Below are 12508 nucleotides of genomic sequence, written 5' to 3'. Positions count from 1 at the left end.
AAAGAACCTGGTGGCTGGGATCTTTTTCCAGGTTCCCATGTCCCACCACCTATAATCTGGGACATCTTAGCAGAGGACAGGGCCCAGTGTGAGTGAAGAGTGGTGGAGACCATGAGAAGAAATGCTTAGGTAGATGTGAAAAGTGACTCAGTTTTTAGGGCACCTGCATGGTTCAGTCAGTTAAGCATCTGACTCCTGATTTTGGCTCAGGTCATGATCTTATGATTTGTGAGACTGAGCCCCGTGTCAGGCTCTGCGTTGGCAAGGAGTCTGCTTGGGGTTCTCTCTCCCCACCACTCTCTCTACCCCTCCCCTTCTCTCTCTCTCTCTCTCTCTCTCTGTCTCTGTCTCAAAATAAATAAACATTTTTAAAAAATCTAAAAAGAAAAGAAAAGCAGCTCAGCTTTCAAAACGAAGAGGGATCTCTTCAGCCTTAGTGACACTAACTCTCCTTGGGAGTGAAGGGCCCTGGAACATTCCTGTTTTGACTGGTTCTGCAGGAGGGACTCCTAGAAGCAGAGACACAGCTTTTACTTCTGGGGTTATTATCTCCTGGGAGAGAGTTATCTAAGATGTTAATTACTCAGCAAGTGGGAAGGAGCAGCAGGTAGTAGGTGTTTAGAAAAGCTAAGTGATTGAATGGCTTCTCTTTGGGATGGCGGTGGTGGGGGGACTCCTCTTTTTCAGCACCCGTCTACCTGTAAACACTCTTGATATTAGGCTCAAGTCATGGTCATGGGAGCTGACCCTGTTTTGGGACCAAAGCTAATACTTGAGCTGTGGCTACTATCAATTCTGGGTTAACCATTTCAGTGGTGATAGTACAGAGATTTGGAAATAACTGTTTTTAAGACAGCTAGTTAGGACAAGAGGGGACGGATTTGTACTGCACTACATACTTATAAAAGGAGATAATAGAGAAAATGTCCCTTTCAATGTGAAACCCAAGTGAGGTGTTACAATATCTTTGTTAAGTCTTAGCCGAATATATTTTTCACTTTGGTTTGCATTTGGCTCCTGACATACTTGTCCATTGTCCAAGGAAGTCCAAAGCCTTTTTCGTTGGCTCCTGACATCTTGATTTTCTTTAGCTGCCCCAAGATTCTAAAGGATTCACACATCTTGCGGTTTAAATCACTATCTCATGTCCAGTGAAATTCTTTTTATTTTAATTAAAAAAATTTTTTTTAACATTTATTAACTTTTGAGAGGCAGAGAAAGACAGAGCATGAGTGGGTGGGGGGGAATAGAGAGAGGGGGAGACACAGAATCCGAAGCAGGCTGCAGGCTCCGAGCTGTCAGCACAGAGCCCCTTGTGGGGCTCAAACCCACAAACGGGGAGCTCGTGACCTGAACCGAAGTTGGATGCTTTACTGACTGAACCACCCAGGCGCCCCTCATGTCCAATGAAATTCTGGCATTAAAAGCATGTTGCCTGTGAAAGGGAAAGCTGAAAAAAAATTTAAGACATTATGAATGGGGTTGTCATCATGAGGTGGCTCATGTAGTTTTGAGGAAATGCAAGTCCAAGAGTCTGTGTTATTTCAACAGGAGGCAGGATCTGTAGTGGCCCAGGATTTCTGTGGGCCCAGAACATTCACCCAAGACTTCATAACTTGTTTTTGGACATGTCACTTCAGCTCCCTGAGCCGTGAGTCTTCTCATTTGCAAAATGGTATAAATAATGAATGTTTTCCTCAGAGGCGGATCTAATAGACAAATATTCACTACTTAATATTACTGTTAGCTTTGTGATGTGATGTTTCATTAAATTAGAATGTTAAACTGTCTTTGATCTCATCTTCTTATGTAAGTCACAAAAGGATTCTAAGGTGCCTTTTGTCTCACCAAAACAAGGTTAGATTATGCTCATTAAATATGAATGTTTAGAGCAGGGATTCTCAGCTGACGGTGATTCTTTCCCCTGGGGGACATTTGGCAATGTGTGGAGATAGTTTTGTTTGTTAAGCCTGGGGAACACTACTGACATCTAGTAGGTGGAGGCCAAGGAGGCTGCTTAACATCCTACAATGCACAAGACAGCCCCTAAAACAGAATAATTTAGCTTAAAATGTTAATAGTGGTCAAGTTGAGAAAGCCTGTTCTAGAGGATTTTAATATAACTGCTTTAGTAATTACAACTCATTTTCTTCATGCCCAGAAACTGTTTACTAAACACAATGCTTTATTAACCAGAAATCCCTTTCTTTAAGCTTGCTTGGATAATATGTTTAATATATATTATTGAGGCTTACACATTAGGAATACCACCTTGGTCACAAAGTTTGAGAAGTCCTGAACTAAATGATGAAAAGAGCATGTAGGGTACTTTTTCCAGAACTCTAAAGAATCACATGGCTTCCTGGGGCACCTGGGTTGGTTAAACTTCCAGCTTCAGCTTGGGTCATGATCTCGCCGTTCGTGGGTTTAAGTCCCGCGTCAGGCTCTGTGCTGACAGCTCAGAGCCTGGAGCCTGCTTTGGATTCTGTGTCTCCTTCTCTCTCTGCCCCTTCCCTGCTCTCTCTCTCTCTCTGTCTCTGTCTGTCTCTCTCTCTCTCTCTCTCAAAAATAAACATTAAAAAAAAAATTAAAGAATCAGATGGCTTCTTTCTGTCCGGGATGCCTGTGGCACAGTCCAAGATAGAGGGGCTGGTGGTCATCAGGGTTATTTTTTTTTTAAGCTTGATTTTATAAAACTTTAATTAAAAAAACATTTCTGAGAGTTCTATATCACAGGAACTTATATCCTGTGATATAGGATATAGACAGAGAATTAGATACCGATATAGATACAGAATTTATATCTATCTATATATATGGATATATATAGAAATATCCATAGCTTTGTAGATTCAAGTTACCATAAATTAAAATCAAGTAATTGAAAATGTTTTCAGTATGGAAACTAGACAAATGAAACAAATGGCTAGGACCTAATAGAAGCAGCAGTTCATTACTTATGGGTTCTCATTAGATAACTTCAGGATCTAAACAAAGACTCTGAATATTCAGACTTCTTTTGTTGTATTTTATATTTAAATATCTCCCCACCTATATTCTGAGTCAAGATACTCGACCAAAAGGGCTGATTTAAGAAGGTATTTAGCTTTATAGCAACAGCTTTCCATCTACAGTTACCACCTTAAAGGAATTGACATAACAATGCTGGGTTAATCTGTTAGTTCCCTTTTGAACAGTGTGCAATAATTTATGTCAACCCTGTATAAAGTCATACAGGTACCCAAAAATGGAACAATTACGTACAGTTCAACGGAAGTCTAGTGTTATGTTGCCCCCACCCCCACCCCCAATCTAAAAATTAACCAATGAAACAAAATGTATCAACTCTGGTTGGCTTGGTTTCAGGAAAATCACATGTGAGAATTACCAGTACATCATTGTCCTTATCTTATCCTCAGTCATTGACAAGAATTTTGTAGGCCACCATGCTATTTTCTTTGTGGATCGTGGTGGCAGATGAATGAAGACAGACCTCCTCAGAATTTGTAATGAACGGTAGTCCCAACCCTTTCCATTTTTCAGGTACAACCATATCCTTGTACAAATCAGTGGAACAGGAAACTTCCAACAGTGGCAGGAATGTCACTGTAGCTGTGATCCGTCTGATCACGGAACGGATTTCATCTTGGATAAGTTTTGGAGACTTTTCTCTGGGTGCACTGTCATCTTTTGCTGTCTTGTCGCAATCAATATCACTTGCCACCTTTCAAGGACCTCACCACTTTCAATATTCGAGATGACTGTCTCCAGCTTCTGAACTGAACACTTATGTAACCAATCTTTTGGTTGTCCCACCCCATTATTTAGGTCTTTTTTTTTTTAAGGTTTATTTACTCTGAGAGAGAAAGAAAATGAGCAGGAGGGGGCAGAGAGAGAGGGAGACACAGAATCTGAAGCAGGCTCCAGGCTCTGAGCTGTCAGCACAGAGCCCGACACGGGGCTCGAACTCACAAACTGTGAGATCATGACCTGGGCCGAAGTCGGACGCTCAACCGACTGAGCCACCCAGGCGCCCCGAAGTATGATTTCATAAAGGCCCTTCTTGCAAGACCCCAAAGACAGAGAAGAGAAAGCACTTGACAGTGGAGGCCTTCCTGCTTTTACTAGAGAAAATGACAGAATGGAATGGAAGAGAAGAAGGTGTTTCCAGGGAAGTTTTAAAAAATCTTTCTCTTCCTTTCTCTTCCTCTCACTTACATAACTAAGTAAACGTTCACAAAGTACCCTCCCTGAGCCAGGGACTATGGAAGGTGCTGGAAATGCACTGAGAAACAAGGTAGTCTAGATTCCTGGTCATACATAGTAATAGTCCTTCGTCCTTTCCTACACACAGATATATTGTGTCCTCCTGGAATCTAGTCTCCTTTAAGGCACAATTCTCCAGATTTATGTAAACCAACTGCAACGTGACTGAATCTTTCATTTGGCCTTTGGAGCCTACAACCATCGTCTCTGGGTGGCGTTGGCCCAAAGGATCAACTCTTTCGCATTTGTCGTGTTACCAGGTATTGGGACCATTATTGTTTGACAGGTGTTAACTTGTCCACGTTATTCTCCTCCGCACTGCAAGCAGAATAAGAAATAATTGCTTCATCTTTGGAAACCATCAAAGCTTTAGGACTAATGCAAACATTGAAATAATTGTAGAAGCCTTGCTTTTATTATCTGGCGGCTACTCGGTTGCAGCTTGGCTTCCCTGGTTTGTGTTCCTTAGTGATTAGGACTCATTGTGTTTATGATACAAATTCACTCACGTTTTTCAAAATGGTTGTGTGCATGAATTGGACTGGGTTTAGTTTCCTTTTTCTTTCCAGGTGAGCTTAAAAAATCCAGAGGGGGGAAACCCCACAGCAGAACAGGAGCATGAGACGCATGCCCCCCCCCCCACCCCACCCCACCCCCACCCCCCCCCCCCCCCCGCCTCCTTTATCCATTTCTAACTAACGCTTTTCATCTCCGAGAGTACATGAATATGTAAGTGTAAGCACGGCTTATTGTGAACTCAGAACAAAGGGTAGTGCTGTCGATTTCAATGCGTTTGGACCATAATGTGCTGCTTTCTTGATAATGGGCTCTTGGCATTGAAATGAAAAGCAAACATATCATTAAGGAGGCGCTCCATAAAAACTGTCTGTCATATATCTTAAGCTTCATTAGTTTAGATTAATGACTTACTGGATATACATGACAATAGGTGAAGCAAATCTTTGTTTATTTATTGACAATTAAACCTGGCAGTGACATGCACACACAGGCTTCCCTCTGATTAGTTCCATGTTTTAAAGTAACTTTGTGTTATAAAACTTGTTAACTACAGTATCATTTTATTGAGCTCTGCAGGGTGAATGATGTGATCTACATTGAAAGACATCAATATTGCTGCCATTTCTTGCAGCCACTGGAGCATTGTGCTCACAGATTGGAGTTGATATCTCATTGTACAAATTCAGGGACCCAGAAAATGTCCAGTTATTGAGCCTCTGCCCTGTGAGGACAATGTTCTATTCATGGGATCTGGGTGCAAGGTCACAGACTGAAACCTGAATGAAGGAAAAGATTCAAATTCGCTTCACAGTTTTGCCGAGGACCTCCCTGAAATCCAGCGTTTGGAAAGCACGGAGCTTTTCTCAGAGTATCCTACTGCAGAATAATGCCTCCTAATGCCGTGCAAAGGAGGGTATAAATAAATATAGCACTTTCTAATTAGAAGGCTGCTCTGGACTGAGCAAGCTTACCTTTTAAAAAGATGCTGACGTGTCTGCATTATGTTGATTGTGTTGACACAAGAAGGCTTCCCAGAACACCTCACCCAGATGTACCATTTGAGAAGAAATTGGGAAGGCAGGGGAGAGGGAAGAGGAGAAGGGAGAAGGGCAATGTGGCATAAAATTTATCTGCTTGCTAGTCTCTCTGAAATATTTGTGGTTTGCCTTTCCATGAATTCCAAAGTTGGAGGCTGTCAGTGATAATCAGCCCTTCCCATCACGGACACCCTGTGGTTCTCCTTAATAGCTCCCTTTTATGTGCCGTCAGCCCTCTAAAATATATTTAGAAAAGACTTATTTAGAAGGAGGCATAAAATAAAATCCATGTTGTGGTTGAGTATTACAAATGATTTCTGGACTCCATTCTGTGCTATTAGGTTCTCTGTAGAATTTTCATACAGAGTAAAAAATAAACTCTCAGCCAGCTTGAAAGAGAACTCGTCTGACAAAAGAAACCAGCTTATTGTACAAAGCCACTCACAACATCTAGTAAAGGCAGATCTCCCTGAACACTGGAGTCCAGTGAAGCATCTTTGCTCTACTTGGGAAATATTGGCCCCAAGCTACGCACCTCGTGATCTTTCCTATAGAACATCCTGAGCAGAATCTGAATGCAAAGGAAAGGATGAAGTTAATCCAAGTATTGTCTGATTTTATCCACAGCCCCTAATTTAGTTCATGCATAGACCTTGTCTTAAGATGACTTTGCAATCATTTTGTTCTGTTAATGTTTCATGTGTTTGTTATGGAAGATCGATCCCTACAATAGCAGAGTAATCAAACGCTGCTCCTTGAATTACACTTTTCTTTTTCTCCTCATTAAATAAGCCATTCCCCCATTCCTCCCCCAGTGCCCCAACCTTTCGTACAGGTCAGCAACTGTCACCTCTTTGCCTGGGAACAGTGGGCTGGTGTGTCTAACCCTGAGGACAGGGTCTTCAAAAGGCAGCATGGTGGGAGTAATACAAATTTGCCCTCATTTCTTGTCTGTCTTCTACAGAGTTTGTCCTTTGGGATAGTGCTAACCCCTCCCAGAGGGGCAAGGCCAGTATGCTGAGGCCAGGTCTGAGAATCTCCTCTAGGGGCCATGAATGAACATGGGCACTGGGGATTAAAAACTAACCTTTACCTGTGTCCTGGCTGCTGACCCTTCTTTCTTCTTCCTACATTTGAAGATTTGAAAGTCCTGCTGAAACACTGATAGGGTGAGTTTTGGATTTCTCCAGCACTTCCATGCGAACGGTTCCCATTGGGTCCTTCTGGAAGCTTCTCACAACATCATCACTGTCATCAGTTAGCAATGAAGAGTTCCCGGGTGACCAGCCACTTGTTCCTTTTCGTGGCGGGTCACATCCTTATTTTTAAAAAGACACTTTCTGGCAGAGAAAAGTCTGTTTGTACTTGGAAAGAGAAAAATGGACAGAATTTTCCTAAGAAAGGTGTGCATGATCACTGTGAAAATCTCACGGGTTCATTTATTTATCTGTACATGGAAACTTTTTCTTCTTTGTGATTTTGGAGAAGTGTTTTGAATTTCTGTCTTGATATTGTTTCATTATCTTTTATGAAGAAATAACGGTCTGCAAAGATTTATCTGTGGTTTGTATCTATGGTTCATGTTTATGAACTAGGTTTTTTTTTTTTAATAACTGGGAGCTGTTAGATTGTAATATACATGTGAAATGATGTAAGAAAACTGGTCAAAAGATAAATGGACTAAAGCGTGTTTTATTATTGGACAATGGTGCTGAAGCTGACACAGAATTATGTAAAAGAAATCAGTGATAAGGTTTTGTATTAGATCAGAAACAGCTGAGCTCTCACAAACTAAGATCCTTACCAAACCACAAAATTCAAGGTAAAACATCTGCACTTTTGAGATAATGAACAATTTTTTCTTCCAAAACAAGCAAACGAACATGCTAAACTTTCCTAATGCCAAATTAAACCAAAGCTGTAAATATTTTTTTCCTATGAGGAGAAAACAGTTATATTTGTCCAGCACCACAAACACTGCCTCATTAGGCTTGGTTTATCTATTAGAAGGAGAGAGTCACACACTAGCCAGGAGCTCCTAAAGCACTAATTCTTTCCCTAAAATGCCTTGCTTATTTTATGTTGTTCTCCTTTGTTCACAAGACTCCGCCTTTCTTTGAAAATTGCACTCTCTTTTCTCTGTTGCAGTGTTCTGAGGCTTCGAATACAAATGATCATTTACAAATTGAAGGTTAACACAGAAATGCATTGTACTTGTGATCTGATGAGTAAAAACAAATCACAAAATAAGAACAAATAGCAGTATTACCCCACGGGAAAGAGCCTTGTGTATTGATCTATTATTTCCCAGCTTGAAATGTGCCACTATTGTAGTTCCACTTGATTATGAGGCTTTTTTTATCACTTCCCCTGGTTGATTCAACTTGAGTGCTTCTGACATTTGCAAAGTTCCTCACATATTCTGCTGAGCAGCAGGGGAAACCTTGTTAATGAAGAAATAACAAGCTGAAGATTTGAATAAATATTTAGCTGATTGAAAGGAGGTATACAGTTAATTTTTTTTTTTTTTTTAATGCTGACAACTTAGGAAACTCACCAGCGTGCTTTGCTTGTGTTAGCTAAAAAATGGGTTCTAGTAGAGTTTTTTACTGCACCACAGGGCACTTTCATTTCCTGATTCTATTATAAACTAAGTGGCCACCTGAACCTGCCAATGAACTTGTTCTATTGTGTTTTTCTATTTTTAATCCTGAAAGAGTAAACACATTTCTCATCAGATGTGTTACAGGGTACCATACATTGGAGAGATTTATGAAGGTGCCATTGGGTGATTACAGAACCATTCATTTATAAATAAGTGTCCGTTCTGAGAGGAAACTATAAATGAGAGCAGCATTTTCATCCTTCCACAAATCTATATTATAAAAGTGTGTAGGTATATATTTTTTAATACTTGCTATAGTGGCATGGAAACAGTCTAGATTTTATGCCTTTTTACCTTGTGTTTTCAGTCCTAACATATGGTTAACGTTCTGGTCTTATAAGCAAGGTGGTGTCTTATGAGACTCACGGTAGCAGCTGTGCGAAGGAACATAATGGTTCCATCAGGGTTCAAGGATTAATTTCAAGAGCCCCGTGAGCGTGGTTGAACTGTTTAAGGAATGGTTGCTGGTGGACACGGGCACCAAGTGGAAACTCTTGCTCTGTCCCATACAGTGTGGTTCTGTCCCCTGAGAGAGGGCTTCCTGTGTATTTTTCTAAGACATGTACCTATGCTTTCAGGATACATGGTGTAGTATCCTGATCTGAGGATATCTGAAGCTATCTTCCAAAGAGCCCTCCGCATACCAAAATCTTTGAAAAAGACTCTTCTTTGAACAAATGTATTGGGTGAAGGTGAGGAAGAACTAAAAGCACCTGGGGATGAATGTTATTTAGAAAACGTCTGCTTCCACGTGTGACATAATGCCCAGAATCATGACACTTAAGGTTGGAAGGTAGTCTAAGCATCCCAAAAGATGCTCAAGTAACCTCTACAAACATCCTGGAGAAGTCTACAATTAAATGAACAATCAATCTCAGGCACAAGGGGGCAGACAACTATTTCTCAAAGAAGCCTACACAGTCTTTGCACAGACGTCGTTGGAAAGTTTTTTGTATTGAGCCAAAATTCGCTTCTCGCTTTTACCAAGATCCTCGTTCTGCTTTTTGGACCGCACAAAACTGGTATCCTCTCACTTGTCCGCTTCCACTTCTAATTCTTGAAAGTAGCAGTGATGTTCCTCTTGTATATACTAAATACCAATCAGTCCCTCTGGGTCAGTGTTTCTAGCTTCACCTGCATGCGATTCATTGGGGAAAATTAAAATGCAGATGGTTTTTCCAGAGCATTTGATTCGGTGGGTCTGTGTTACAGTGGAGAAATCTGCCCACGCAGGAGATAGAGGTATTGTTGTTATGATAATGTTTACCAGAGCATTTACTCTGTGCTCAATATTTGCTCCCCTTTATCCAAAGAGCTTAAGGGGAAATAATTCTATAAAACAAATAAAAGAAGAATTTCTCTACTCGAAGGGAGGTGGCAATCTTGAGTTCGACATGATTCCCTCTCAACTCTGTGGCCTCTTGGTTAGCTCGGAGAACCCCTGGCATTTCTCAGAGTACCTCGTGAACATGATTGATCAATGCTAACTGAACAGGTTGGATTCGAGGTGATAGCAGACCATTCAAATGTGAGATGTTTCCTTGTGGGTTGCAAATCCAAGAATTGGGTGCTTAAAATGGTCAATGTGGTTCCATAGTGCAGAGTCACTTACTGGCTCTTCATGCATGGAACATCCGTTCCACAAATGCTCAGATAAATACATTTCTTGAGAAAGACTTGTGGAGCCATGTTTTGGGAACTGGAAATTTAATGTTGACACATGAGCTATTTGATATTTAAAGAGACCAAACTCGGGGCGCCTGGGTGGCGCAGTCGGTTGAGCGGCCGACTTCGGCTCAGGTCACGATCTCGCGGTCCGTGAGTTCGAGCCCCGCGTCGGGCTCCGGGCTGACGGCTCGGAGCCTGGAGCCCGCTTCCGATTCTGTGTCTCCCTCTCTCTCTGCCCCTCCCCCGTTCATGCTCTGTCTCTCTCTGTCCCAAAAATAAATTAAAAATAATAATAATAATAATAATAATAATAATAAATAAAGAGACCAAACTTTTTTACATATGACACAGTTAATGGGTTGACGATTTCTCCATCCTCATCTAACGAATCACTTAATCAAGTCTATAATATAATGAAGAATATTTTGCCATGGGAGGAAGAACAATCATCATAGAAAAATTGCACTCCCTTCATGAAAGCTGAATTTTGAGAGTTTGGCCTACAGATTTCATAGAAGGAAAAGCTCTATGTAAAATCCACATATTCCACTTCTCAGACTGTGGGCTTGTTATCTTAATGCACCAACAAAAACACAAACTCTTACTGAAGAGTTTCAGTAAATCCCCCTTTGCCCATTTTGTTTTGAATTCACTGAAAGGTCAGGAATAACAGTGGCATGTATCAGCTATATTTGTAGAGGGTATAAATTTCATATGTAAATGAATTTAATAGACTGCCTTAGAGGATGCAAAGCCTTGCTGTTTGGTTGTAATCTCGATTCTGGGAAGCAAATTTGCAATTGTTGATGGATACTGTCCTTAGGTTCAATCATCGGCAGATGTTAACTGAACTACAAAAGCATCATTTGGCTGTGGCAACCTGTTAGCCATGGGGATTATCAGATTAAAAATGGAAGTGCGCTCATTACTGAATCAACATTATGTGTCAACAGTACTTTCTGGGTCATGCATAATAAATATGAATATTATCTTGGACAAAAAAACATTACTGGCTTTCTGCAACATGTAATATTGAGAAAAAAATTTGACTGTCATTGTTAATCCTGTTCATAATCATTGCTAGCGAAAATAGTGTTATATCAGTGTGTTTTTAGTCCTCTGAAGAGGCAGTGTTGCTGTAATTTAACAGAACTGAGTCAGTTCTTAAAATAGAGATGTTTGTAGAACAGAGAGGGACAATTCATTAACTTTAATGGAAGTATCCAGTGAGAATATTCATCTCCCCTTGCTCCAAATTTGTGTTCATAAAACAACCTCTGCGTTTATAATTTGTTTTCCTGGGGAGATTTATCTATCGAGATTGGGCCTGCAGATAGTCTCCATTTGTAAATCAGGTACGTCTGTCTTTGAAACCTATCGAATTTATATCTGGTTGATGAGGCTGTCGTTTGTAAGTTTACTTAGCTCTACTGTTCCCTTTTAGCTTGACCAACGATGGGTGTCCTGAAAAAGTTGAATTTGGAGTTTTGTGATTCTAAGGCCAGAGACTGGAATTTTGCCCTTCTACTGAAGTGCAAAGACCGGAAGGCCTATCTTTCTGACATTTTAAAAGCTTGTCAGCACCATGTGTCTTATCTATGATTATTGAAACAAGAAGGAATCTATTTATGACATTTCTTTTTTTAATTTTAGTTTTTATTTGAGAGAGAGAGAGAGCATGTGAACTGGGGAGAGGGGCAGAGGGAGGGAGAGAGACAGAGAGGCTCTGCGTTGATGCAAGGCTTGGTCCCATGACCCTGGGATCATGACCTAGACCGAAATCAAGAGCTGAATGCTCAACTGACTGAGCTACTCAAGGGCTCCTGTTTATGACATTTCTAATGCAAATCAGAATTGGAGAATTTTCTGATTCTTTGTTCCTTCTGAGTTGTAAATCCTTTTGTGGATCTATGGTAGACCGTCCCATTGCTGGCCCTGCCTCCTGATGTTTATATCCACATGTGATCCCTCTCAAGTTGACCACGGGCTTGGCCACTTGACTTGCTTTGGCCAATAGAACGCTAGCAAGTGAGATATAAGCAGAACCTTTATAATCATTTGCACAATGGGCCTTGTTCACTTGGAAGGCTATCTTTTGGAAGCCAGTTGCCATGCTGTAGGGAAACTTGTGCTAGACTGAAATGGCGACGGCCAAGTGGAAGTAGGCAGGGGCCTTAGAGGATGAAAAGACATCTTAGAAGTTCCAGCCCCAGCCATGGTCCCAGCTGCAAGTGCTCGGTGAAAGACCTTCGCTCCATCCTGTGAAGCAGAAGAGAAACCCAGAAGAACAGCCAGCTGAATGTACAGAATTTTGGTAAATAATCAATCATTACCCCTTTAAGCCAGTCAGTTT

The sequence above is a fragment of the Neofelis nebulosa genome, chromosome 14 (genome assembly GCF_028018385.1).
Source record: "Neofelis nebulosa isolate mNeoNeb1 chromosome 14, mNeoNeb1.pri, whole genome shotgun sequence".
NCBI lineage: Eukaryota > Metazoa > Chordata > Mammalia > Carnivora > Felidae > Neofelis > Neofelis nebulosa.
This window is presented reverse-complemented; position numbering follows the sequence as displayed.